Below are 12,014 nucleotides of genomic sequence, written 5' to 3' on the forward strand. Positions count from 1 at the left end.
CATTTCTATCTTCTATCTCTAAAGAAATGCAATAATTTAATATAATAGTAGATTTGTTTTACCATGTTGAAACTACAAGTAATAGGTTTAATTTTAAGAAAAGCTAATAAATAATAGATTATTTTTATTATTTTTATTAACATTAATTATATAAAATGGTTCACTAATATTTTCTCTTTTTTCTATTTTTCTTTCCTTTTTGCTTCTCTGTCATTTTGACATGCTGCCAAGGAGTTTTGAGCACTTCCTCAGTTATTGGCAATGCAAAATATTCTAGACTCATCTTGTGCTTTTCCACCTCAACCATTTTCTCCAAGATCTCTAGTTACTTGTTAAGGAACATTGTGGTATAAATTTTTTTTTGTCAGTTGTGGAGCTTGAACTCAGGGCCCAGGTGCTGTCCCTGAGCTTTTTCATTCAAGGCTAACTCTCTACCACTTTGACCTACAGCTTCACTTACAGTTTTTTTGGTAGTTAATTGAAGATAAAGAGTATCATGGATTTTCCTGCAGGAACTGGTTCAAACTGGCTTCAAATCCTCCAATCTCAGCTTCCTGAGTAGCTAGGATTATAGGCATGAGCCACCAGTGCCAGGTGCATTCCTGCTTTTGCTCTATTTTGACAATATTTCAGTAATTTGTTAATTATTAAATAAAATAAGAAAATGAAAGGAACTAAAAATAGAATACAACTATACCCCTTCAGGAAACCTCTAAGTCATTCTGTAAAACAGTAGTAGAATATATGTTGTTACATTCAAGATGAAAGGAACTATATACATAGATATGCTTTACGGAAAGATCATGGTATATAAAACTGGTGTAATTGCTAGGAGCTAGCCTATAAGTAAACATATGGTAGACAATGAGAGCCAGTTTTCTCAGGGTTGGAGAATGAAGTTATAAATACCCTGTGTACCTTTATAAGAACAATAATAAAAAAGAACATTAAAAAATTTTAAAGTTACAAATACAGAAAATAAAAAAGGCTAGAATAAACCTTGAGATGTTGCAGGTATCAGTTCAGTTTTAACTGATACATTTTACTGTCCATCAGAAATATACCAGAAGATCATGTAAATGGGTGTGTTTGTGGATGGGTGTTTTCTTTTTCATTTTTTAAGATTTTTTATTGTAAAGATACTGTACAGAGGGGTTACAGTTACATAAAAAATGAGTACATTTCCTATTGAGCATTGTTACCTCCTTCTTTGTTTTTCTCCTACTATCCCTTCCCTTACCACCTCCCCAACTCCTCCCTCCCCCTACAAGTTGTAAAGTTCATTTTCAACATAGTGTCTTGGACATCGCATGGTTACAATGGGTCAACCTGTATCCTTGTTTCAGCATTTTGTTATTTCCCTTCCCTCCCCAAATTAGAAAATACAGTGAAAACAGGATATACCATGGGGGAAGAACATATGAAAGAAACAAAAAAAATTGCATAGTACATTAAAAACAACAGCGACAAAGATAAAACCTCTTGTGTCCCTATCTTGGGGTTCATTTTTCTCAGCATCATCTTGTATGGTCATATATACATTGCTTTTGATCTTTTCTTCTTGTCTTGTAAGATTATCCTAGATGTATACTATTTAGTGTATGTTTTCTACGTGTATGTTTAGAGAAGGCCTGAGAGCAAGCAGCATACCTAAGCTCCTTGTATTTGATTTTAAATACAATGTTCCTTAACAAGTAACTAGAAATATTGGAGAAATGGTTGAGATGGAAAAGCACAAGAGCCTAGAACATTTTGCATTGCAAGCAAGTGAGGAAGTGCTCAAAACTCCATGGCAGGGTATCAACATGACAGAGAAGCAAACTCAAGTAAATTCCTCATGGCCAAAGATTGTATAATTGTAGCAACAAAACAAGTAATAATTACAATGAATACTAACACATGGAATGAATTAAATATCTTCATAGTGATAAGTAAATAATTAAATGGGTGAGTATATAGGAGAGAAGATGTATATTTTCTTTTTAAAATTATTATCTTTAAATACTGTACAAAAATGTTTTTGGGGAAGCGGAAGGGAAAAAACAAATTATTTCTATAGGGATACAGGTGGACCCATTGCAACAATGAGATGTACAAGACGCTATGTCCAAAAACAAACTTTACAATTCAGGCGGGGGTGGGGGTGGGGGGAATGTAGTTGTGCAGATGGGAGGAAAGGGATGGTAGGGGAAAAACAATGCTTGATAAGAAATGTACTCATTACCTTGCTCATGTGATTGTAACTTCTCTGTACAGTATTTTCACAATAAAAAACTTATTAAAATGTTTTAATTCAACATGTCAATTTATGAGAACAATATGCATCACCCCTTGATGTCACTTTTGACCAGTGTCATCTGTACTATCATTCTCCCCACCACCATCTATCTATCACAACCCCATTAATTCCCTCGTTTCCTCGTTCCATTTTCACTTGTGTATTTGTGCGTGCACAAGCGCACACATTGGAGCTCAAGCTCCAATGAACTCTTACTTGGCTTTTTAAATTTTGTTTTTATTGGATTTAAATGGTTATACAAAGGAGTTGCCATTCAACAAAGCAGTTTAGGAATACAGTATATCTGATCAGTATTACCCCTTTCAACCTTCTCATACATCTCTCTCCTGGCCCCTTCTCTTCCCTCCTTTTCCTTAACTTCAAAGTATATGCATTGTTTTTTTTTTTTCCCCCTTCTCCTCTTCATTGGTCTACCTTTTTCCTCTTGATGTCACATCCCCACCTAAGTACCTGGTTCCTGCTGAACTTTGAAAGATCTGGGGAAAAAATTAAGTGAAGTAAGTCGGGTCCAGAAAGAGAAAGGATGCATATTTTCCCTTATATGTGGAAGCTAAATTTAGTTTATTTCCTGTAAGTAAATATACTGGATGTTATGCAATTATAAGTAAATATATTGGATGTTATGAAATTATATAAAAATATATTAACTGAAATATGGTAGATTCAAGGAAGAACTCAAATAATGTCATTCCTTAGAAAGAAAATCACTCGGTGTTTTTTGCTCACAGCTGGTACTCTACCACTTTCAGTTTTTATTTTGTTTTGTTTGTGTTTGTTTTTTGGGTGTTTTTTTTTTTTTTTTTGCTGGTTAATTAGATATCAGACTCTGAGGATTTGTCTGTGAAGGCTGGCTCTGAACATTGATCCTAGATCTCAGCCTCCTGATTAGCTAGCAATATAGGAATGAACCACCAGAGCCCAGTGTTATAGGTTTTCTTTTTTTTTTTTTAATATTATTTTATTTTATTTGAGAACATACTGTACAGAGGGGCTACAATTACATGGGCAGGATAATGCATACATTTCTTACCAAGCATTGCAGCCTCCTCCTTTGTTTACCCTTCACCTCCCTTCCCAGCCTCCCCCCTCCCCCCACCCAATTATACCCCCCTCCCCCCCCCACCGACATTGTAAAGCTGGTTTTGACATGACATTTTGTACTTCTCATTGTTGCAACAGGTCCACCTGAATCCTTAAACGACTTGTTTGCCCCCATCTCCTCCACATGTTATACTGACATCAAATATAATGAAAGCGGGGGTTACACTGTGGGGGAGGGACATACAAAGCAACAAAGAAATAATCTTATAAATGCGTTAGAAACATATGCATGAAAGAAACGAAAACATTAAAATACATATGGTAGAATTCCAGTGCACAAATGCAGAAGTGAAGATAGAAATAGAAAAAACACTCTTAGCAAACACCACAGTCAAAATTATTTTATGAAGAGATCATCAGAAGATGTGAAAACTGTATGTGTTGAAATTATGATAGGGAGTAAGAGTTTCAGCACATTCAAGTATTTCTGTGTTTACAAAGTGAAAAATAGTGCTCACATGTGGAAAACCATAATCAAAACCACTCTAATGAAATGATCAATTTTGAGGAAGTAATGAAACTTGCAGGTATCATGTGCCTCCTGACAGACACCAAGAACTACATACAATTTCGTAGCACTCTTGTCAAAAGTGCATAAGCTCAAATAATCATGAAAAAAAACACCATGCCTGCTCTGTTACCAGATGACACCATTCTGAGCTGTGAAGTCTCTACCTCATAGATAGTGTGCAGTCTTGTTCATCTTTCCCTGGGCTCCACAAATCTGAGTCTGAATTTCATTATGTACTTACCACTGTCTTTCTTATTGGATTCTCTACAAACATCTCTGCCAAAAAAAATATAATACAACTTTCAGAAGAAGGAGATGTCACATACTTTAAAAATAGAGAAAATATTACTTTGTGAGAATGTGAAAGGGTTTGAAATGCTAACTCCAACTCAGTCTAACAAGTTTATTTTACTTTCATATTTGTAAAATTTCTTTTAGATAAAGATAAGAAATACTTAATCTAAGTTAAGTGGGGGTGAATTATCTTCTATCCATCTATGGATAACAATTGTATTAAATACTGGATTAAATAGATCCTGCTGGGTTGTGAATTTATATACACATATTTTATACATATGAATTTATGTACATACATTCAAATGAGGTTTGTTTATATACGTATAATTTGTATGGTAATTCCATGAAAATAGGTAGTTTGAAGTGAGAGGAAAGCCCTATAGTCAGGAAGTAATATGATTTTGAGGGCTTGGATTGGGATTGTAAGTGTGGAAAGGAGAGTGGGGAAGAATGTGAGAAGATTCAGGAAAATGTCCAGTAGGATGCAGGAGGATTTGGAAAAGGGAACTGGAGGGGGGGGGGGTCCGCGGCAGGAACCACTGAAAATTTAAGGTTGATGGTGCCTAGGATCCACATGAGACACTTGTACAACTGAGAGAATCAGTAGAGATTGCGCTATTGTCATCTATTATATCAATATCTTCACTTGCTGCCCAGCAAGACCAAGATGCTTGTGCCCCCCGTGTCTCAAATCCCAGATGAGTACACATAGTAGTAGAAAAGAAAAACTCAGCTGTCACCACCCCACCCCGTATTTCTGTGTTTATCTCCTCTCCTTTTTTTTTTTTTTATAAAGATACCAATCATAGATTTAGGATCCACCCTCAGTCTACAATATTCTTATCACAAGGTCCATAATTGTTTATATAAAGACCTTAATTCCAAATGAGGTCACATTCATTGGGACCAGAGACTAGGACTTGGACATACCTTGTGAAGTACCAAAGCTAATCTGTACAAGAGGATAATAATTATTTATTTTCATGTGTTATGAACAAATTTAAATAATCTGAAAGAGAGTGGGGATAAAGGAGTATGGTGGAGGAGTGTGAGCAAGGTACGTTATATGTATACAAGGATACATCAAAATAAACCCCCGTGTACAACTAACTGATAGTAATAAAAAGAGATCTCTGTGAACTTATTACTGTATTTTTTGTTCAGGTCTTAGGAATTGAACTCAGGGCCAGGCCACTCTCTTTGAGCTTATTTTGCTCTACCAGTTGAGCCACAGCTCCACTTTCAGCTTTTTGATAGTTAATTGGAGATAAGAGTCTCACAGACTTTCCTGCCAAGGCTGCCTTTTAAAAATGATCTTAAGATCTCAGCCTCCTGAGTAGCCAGGCTTATAGAACTGAGCCACTGGTGCTTGGCTATTATTACTGTATTTAAAACTGTTAGAAATTCCTGCATTGAGCTAAATTAGAGACTCTCAATAACTGCAGCTGAGACTCTTGGGATCTACAGTGAGTCTGATGTCTGTGCTAAAAGAGAGTTTCTAAGTGGTATAAGAATCACATTTTCAGTAAGGATTATAAAAACTCGGTGAAAGGAGAGGACTTAGATGTTTATCATCAGCAAAGCTTCCCTTGAACTTACCTTTTATATAAAGCTGTCAGATCTAAGAAAACCTAGACAACACTTTTGTCCAAAACAAGAAATTTGATTTAAATTGAAAATTTCTGAATTCTAAGTGTAAACAAGTCATTTTTCAAGTTGGAGGGCCTGCCTGTACTTTTATCACTAAAATAGACTTTGAGAAAACTTGTAAGATAGAATTATTTTCGAAGTGGCGAAACATGGTGATGTTTCTAGTGTATTTTAGGCGTCGGCAAAGTTCTTGTCACCTACAAATATTTCCTCCAGTCCTCATGGAGACTGGCTAAGAGCACCTCTCCCTGCTACCCCTGTATAAGCATTCACGGCTAATGTGCAGATTCTTTGTTCTTCCTCCTTGGAAGGTATTTTTATGATAGAATAGGCATTTATCACAGTTTACCTGGGGGCAGATTGGGTTGTTTTAACATGTTGATGGACACAATTTTAATTAATAGCACTCCGTTTCACTCTCAAAATCTCCCAGTTTCAGACACATAGAATATACTGATACTTTCTAAAACAAATTTTAATTTCATTAAAATTCATCGGAAAATTAAGCATTATGTGGGTTGGAGATGTGGCCTAGTGACACAGTACATACCTAGTATGCAGGAGATCCTGAGTTCAGACCCTGGTGCCCAGAAACAAACCGAACGTGATGGACATTTTCTTTTCCTAGATGAGCAGTCAATGCCGTGTGTATTTCTGAGTAGGAGGAGCTCAATTCTTCTTAGCCCCTTCTTTAATTTGCTCTATGCACTATGTTGATTAAGAACAGACCTGTTTACATTGTATTTTGTGCTGATAGTGAAATGAATATGCTCCTAGTCAACTGATTTTTTAAATTTCTTATCAATGATGAGAGACAAGTATCAGCTTGTGTACCTGGTAGAGACACACTCATTTACACACACGTCACTGTGATTTTCTTAACCTGTCATTGCAGATTTCTTTTCAAAATTACAGTGGCAATGTTCTTAAATAATTTTGATATTTATGTTGTTTATGTCTTTAGTCAAATCAGGGTTAAAACATTCCATCTCTTCAGCCATTCATCATTTTTAGCTGTTGGAAATTTCATGCTCTTCTAATCATTTTGATACAGACCATAGGTTGGTTGTGCAAAAAGATATAAATGGGGGCTGGAAAGGTGGCTCAGTGTTAGGGTGCTTACCTCCCATGCATGAGGCCCTGGGTTCAATTCCTCAGCATCACATAAATAGAAAAAGGCAGAAGTGACACTATAGCTCAAGTGGTTGAGCACTAGCCTTGAGCTGAAGAGCTGAGGGACAGTGCCCAGACCCAGAGTTCAAGAGCCACAACCAACCAAAAATGTATATATATATATATATATATATATATATATATATATATATATATATATGCATAGTTGTATATACACATTATATATAGTGAGTGTGTGTATAAAGGGTATACATATGTGTCACTATGTACAAAACTTAAGATCTCAAACTATATCCTCTCCTGTCATTTTCAGCAATATAGATGGAATAAGAAGTCATTATATTGAGTGAAACAAGCAAGACACAGAAAGACAAGTATATATGTATATATATTCAGTCATGGGGCTTGAACTCTAGGCCTGGAAGCTGCCCCTCAGCTCTTCAGCTCAAGGCTAGCGCTCTACCACTTGAGCCACAGTGCCACTTCTGGTTTTCTGGTGGTTTATTGGAGATAAAGCCTGGGCTGGCTTTGAACCACGATCCTCAGATCTCAGCCTCCTGAGTAACTATGATTACAGGCGTGAGCCACCAGCACCTGGCTGACAAGTATATTTTTGTATCTGCAGTATGTATATTGCAGTAGGTTGGGTATGCAGTATCCTCCAAAAGGCTCATGTTCAGTGCTTAGTTCTCCATGTAATATTCAGAGTCCAGACTTTGGGGGAAGTGACTGGGTCGTCAGTGCTCTGACTTCATTTTTGGATTGTCAGTGGGTTACCTTGGTGAATTTTTTGGCATTATTTGGAGGTGATGGAAACTTTTCAGAGACGTAGTTGTAGGAAGTAGGTCACTGGGAGGGTGGAGCTCTCCTTGAAAACAATAGCTTGTCCTGGACCTCTGCCTCCTCATTTTAGTTCTCTGCCTCCTCACTGCCAGGACATGGGCCACTTTGCTCTACTACATGCTCCTCACCAGCAAAGATGCCAAGCAACCATGGACCAAAACTATGGACTAAAGCCAAAATAAATCCTTTTTCTCTTAAATTGTTTGCTCAGGTATTTCATCACAGCAAGGAAAGCTACCTGACACACATATGGTTTATTCTTTTTTACTGATTTATATTCAAGATGCAAAAAAATCATGTGATTTTATATATATATATATACACACACACACACACACACACACACACACACACACACACAGAGGTCCTAATTGTGTGTTAATAAAAGTACATGTTGCTGGTATGTTTATAAGACAGAATCTTAAAATATAACCATAATATTCAAAATAACTACTATTATCTATATCTCTTCTCTTTCACAAACTCCTCTTTTTTCCCACTGATCCTTTGTTTTTTCACAGTCACTTGCTATTGGGTCAAACTTGTTCAAGAAATCCTAATATTTTTACGCCTGCTGGGCACCACCAGTCAGCTGTTAGTTTACATTCTGAAGCCTGCCCCTATGTGTTTGTTCATAGAGCCTCAATCATCTTTTCTACAAGGTCTGAAACTGGCTTCCTAGTTATTTCTCTTGAAGACACAATCTTTGGCCTGTAGTCAAGACTGGCAGCCTAAAGGCAAGTGTGAGGAGAGAAGAAGGTTGCTATTGGTGAAACATAGAACACCTCTGGTTGATTTAAAACAGAAACAAATGATATCGGAATGGCAGCATATACAACATCTCTCACTGGAAGGGAGAGCATACACATGTGCACACGCGCGCGCACGCACACACACACACATGCACACACATTTGTAATTTAGGTAATTACAGGAAGAGGGCAATGCACTTTAGATAGAGAGGCATGGCAAATCTCCAAAGTCTTACAATCTATGCTGTAAAACATATGCCAAAGACCTCTCCAATTGATCAAAGAATTTTTTTAACATTTTAGAAAAATTATTGTAAAGGTGTTGGGGGGAGTTACAGTTACATAAGTAAGGTAATGAGTATATTTCTTTTTAAACATTCCCTCATTTTCTCCCACTTACCACCTCACTCCCTTCCCCCACCAAGTTGTAAAGTTCATTTACAACATAGTGTCTAGTGACTATCATTGTTGTATTAGGTCATCCTTTGTTTCTATGATTCAAAACTGAAAATCTACTTAGTAATGGTATAATGTGTCACCATTTCATGATATGAAATGAAGTATACTTCCATTTAGTCCCAGAGAGCATGTAAGATATCAAAAGAATGAGGCTCTCCTATGCAAAATTGACTATGAATAAATTGAACTTTTCACTGTTTTGAAAATGTGTCTATATCCCCAAAACAATATTTCCTGACTACTGTGTCATTTAGGTTCAATGAAACATCAGATTTACAAGACAATCTGGGCATACACTTGACAACAGTCTGTTCAAGGTGACATCGGACAGGAGCCAAAGCTCATTAGCATGAGATATCCTTGCTGTAGCCCATACAGAAGCTGCCACAGCCATCTGGACGTTTTCTACCTTGGCTCTTTAGGTAACATAGTACAAATACAGAAAGACAAGCTTTACACTGAGCAGTGGTTCCTTTGATGGAAGAACCACCCTGGTATAAAGGCCTGCTTTCTCATAGGATCCAATATCTCTAATAACTACTCAGTGAGGCTCCACTTGCAACAGTCATTAACACAGGGTAGTCTAAAGATAGGGGCTTCCTATCAGATGTTTCTGCTTGTCCCCATCCAGATGAAATTGACCAGCCGAAGGGTCATTTTTATCCAACGTTGCTTAGCAACAGAGTTGATATATTGTCTAATCAGGTTACCAGAGAGAAGAGAATTAACCACAGGTCATATTGTCTGTTAAGATAGGGGTCAAGGTTTCCCCCCATCAGGGAAAATGCTGGTAAAACAATGAGCAAATGTGGAGCATTCCCAAATTATTCCTAATTGTATCATGTAGATCCTCAGCCTTTTCATGCCCTAGAAAGGTTTTATGGTGAGGAAAAGTAACCTTCCATGACCCTAGCAGCTGTTCAAAAAGCACCAAGTTTTGTTTGTCCATAAAAATGTCCCCTTAGTTTTATTTCATGTTTCCAGATTTATGGTCTGACCTTAAATAACAACAAAATCAAACAAAATTTTCAGACAAGCACATATGCTCAAGGACAAGAAGGGCTACAATTTTGGCTATGTTACTAACCAAAGCAAAAGTACTTTATAGCAACCACAATACAGCTAATGTTATGGCATGTGAATATGTGCTCACCGATTCTAACAAATATGCCCATCTATGAAGATATTGATAGCTGGGGAGGACATGAGCTTGGGGGACATGGAATTCTTTATACTTTGTTCAATTTTATTGGGAAACTAAAACTTATATTAAAAACATTATTCAGGGTTTGGAGGTATGACTCAACTCAAGGCAGAGTATTTCCTTGCTCAGCCTTCAAATCTCAGTACCACAGACAAGGAAACAAAGAGAAATTTTTTTTTAAATGCTACTCTGTACTGATCAAGTCCTTTGTACTATTACCATTTTTAAGTCTCAGGCAGTAACCATTACACATTAATTACTTCAAGTCTCCAAGTTAATCATGAGTAATAGCATTGTAATTTAGATTGATATTACCAAGCAAAATAACCACAGTTGATTGGATTGACATTAAGACTCAGAGAAATACAAAACCCTAAGGGTAAGCTTAATGAAAGCAAATAGAATACTGTATAGTCATCTGAAGAATGACACAATCACTTTTTCTTAAAAAATAAAGGCACTAAATTCCTATTTCAGTTTATTTTATAGATTTTTGTATCTACACATTCTTAATTTTTAGCCTAATTAGTGGATCTCTTGTCTTGTCTATAAAATAAGTATAAAAATTTTTAGTTAATTAGGCTGTCAGAAAATAAATCTAATTTACCTGAATTAATGTTGACCTCATATCCCACTGAGCTATGTAGGTTGAGGAGACATTTAGCAGTCCTTTAAGCCAATTTAATGAAACCTAATAGATTTATCACTATCTATCATGAAGAATGTTGAGTGCTTTAAGTGAACTAAAAGATACTTTTTAATTATTCTTTTTTTGCTATTTAATATGAACATCTTAGAATCCTAAAAATCATAAGACAAAAAGGTTTCTTAAGAACAACAACCCATTAGCATGTGTTTTGGTCTTCAGTTTATCATAGAAACCCAGACACCAAGGATGTAAAACTACTACATCCTTTCATTTATGTTTTCATGCATTTTTATTGTTGTTATAAAAGTAATGTCCAGAGGGGTCATGGTTACCTAGGTCAGATAAAGAATACAGTTCCTTTTGAACAAAGTCACCGCTACCCTACCCTCCCCCTCTCCCAGTTTTTCTCTCCTGGTTCCCACCCACAAGTTCATTTTCAACATAGTTTCTAGTGAGAACCACTGCTGCATTTGTTCACTTCTGCATTAGTGGTAGCTAGAATGTGCCTATAAATATGCAAGTAAACACACTGCATGGTAAAAAATAAATAAATAAAGTATCCTTTTTTAAATAACTTTTTTATTGTGAACATACTGTACGAAGGGATCAGAGTTACATGAGCAAGGTAATGAGTACATTTCCTATCAAGCATTGTTGCCTCCTCCTTTGTTTTTCCCTATCCTCCCTTCCGTCCCCCCTCCACAACTAAATTCCCCCCTTTCCCCACCCACCTAAATGGTAAAGTTCATTTTTCAACATAGTGTCTTGTACATCTTATTGTTACAATGGGTCAACCTGTATCCCTATTTAAACATTCTGTTTTTTCGCTTCCCCTCCCCAAATTATACAGACAGACATCAAATACAGTGAAAAGAGAGGTTATACCAGGGGAAGGAACATACAAAGAAACAAAAAAAAAATCACATGGTACCTTATAAATACCTTAGAAACAATAGCAAAAAAGAAAAAAAACACTTTTGTCCCTATCTTGGGGTTCATTTCACTTAACTTCATCTTATATGGTTATATATACATAACTTTTGACCTTTCTACTTGTCCCAGACATATACTAGTTATTGAAAATAAGAAAAACCATGGGACCTATGTTTCTTTGG

General features: G+C 36.4%; 1 protein-coding gene across 10 annotated transcripts in view; it reads left to right on the forward strand.

Moving 5' to 3' along the window:
- Mctp1 (multiple C2 and transmembrane domain containing 1) overlaps nucleotides 1-12,014 on the forward strand; it is a 530,774-nt gene that overhangs the window by 207,597 nt on the left and 311,163 nt on the right. The gene's annotated exons all lie outside the window — the stretch shown is intronic.

The sequence above is a fragment of the Dipodomys merriami genome, unplaced genomic scaffold (assembly GCF_024711535.1).
Source record: "Dipodomys merriami isolate MVZ:Mamm:240054 unplaced genomic scaffold, mDipMer1.0.p SCAF_20, whole genome shotgun sequence".
Taxonomy (NCBI): domain Eukaryota; kingdom Metazoa; phylum Chordata; class Mammalia; order Rodentia; family Heteromyidae; genus Dipodomys; species Dipodomys merriami.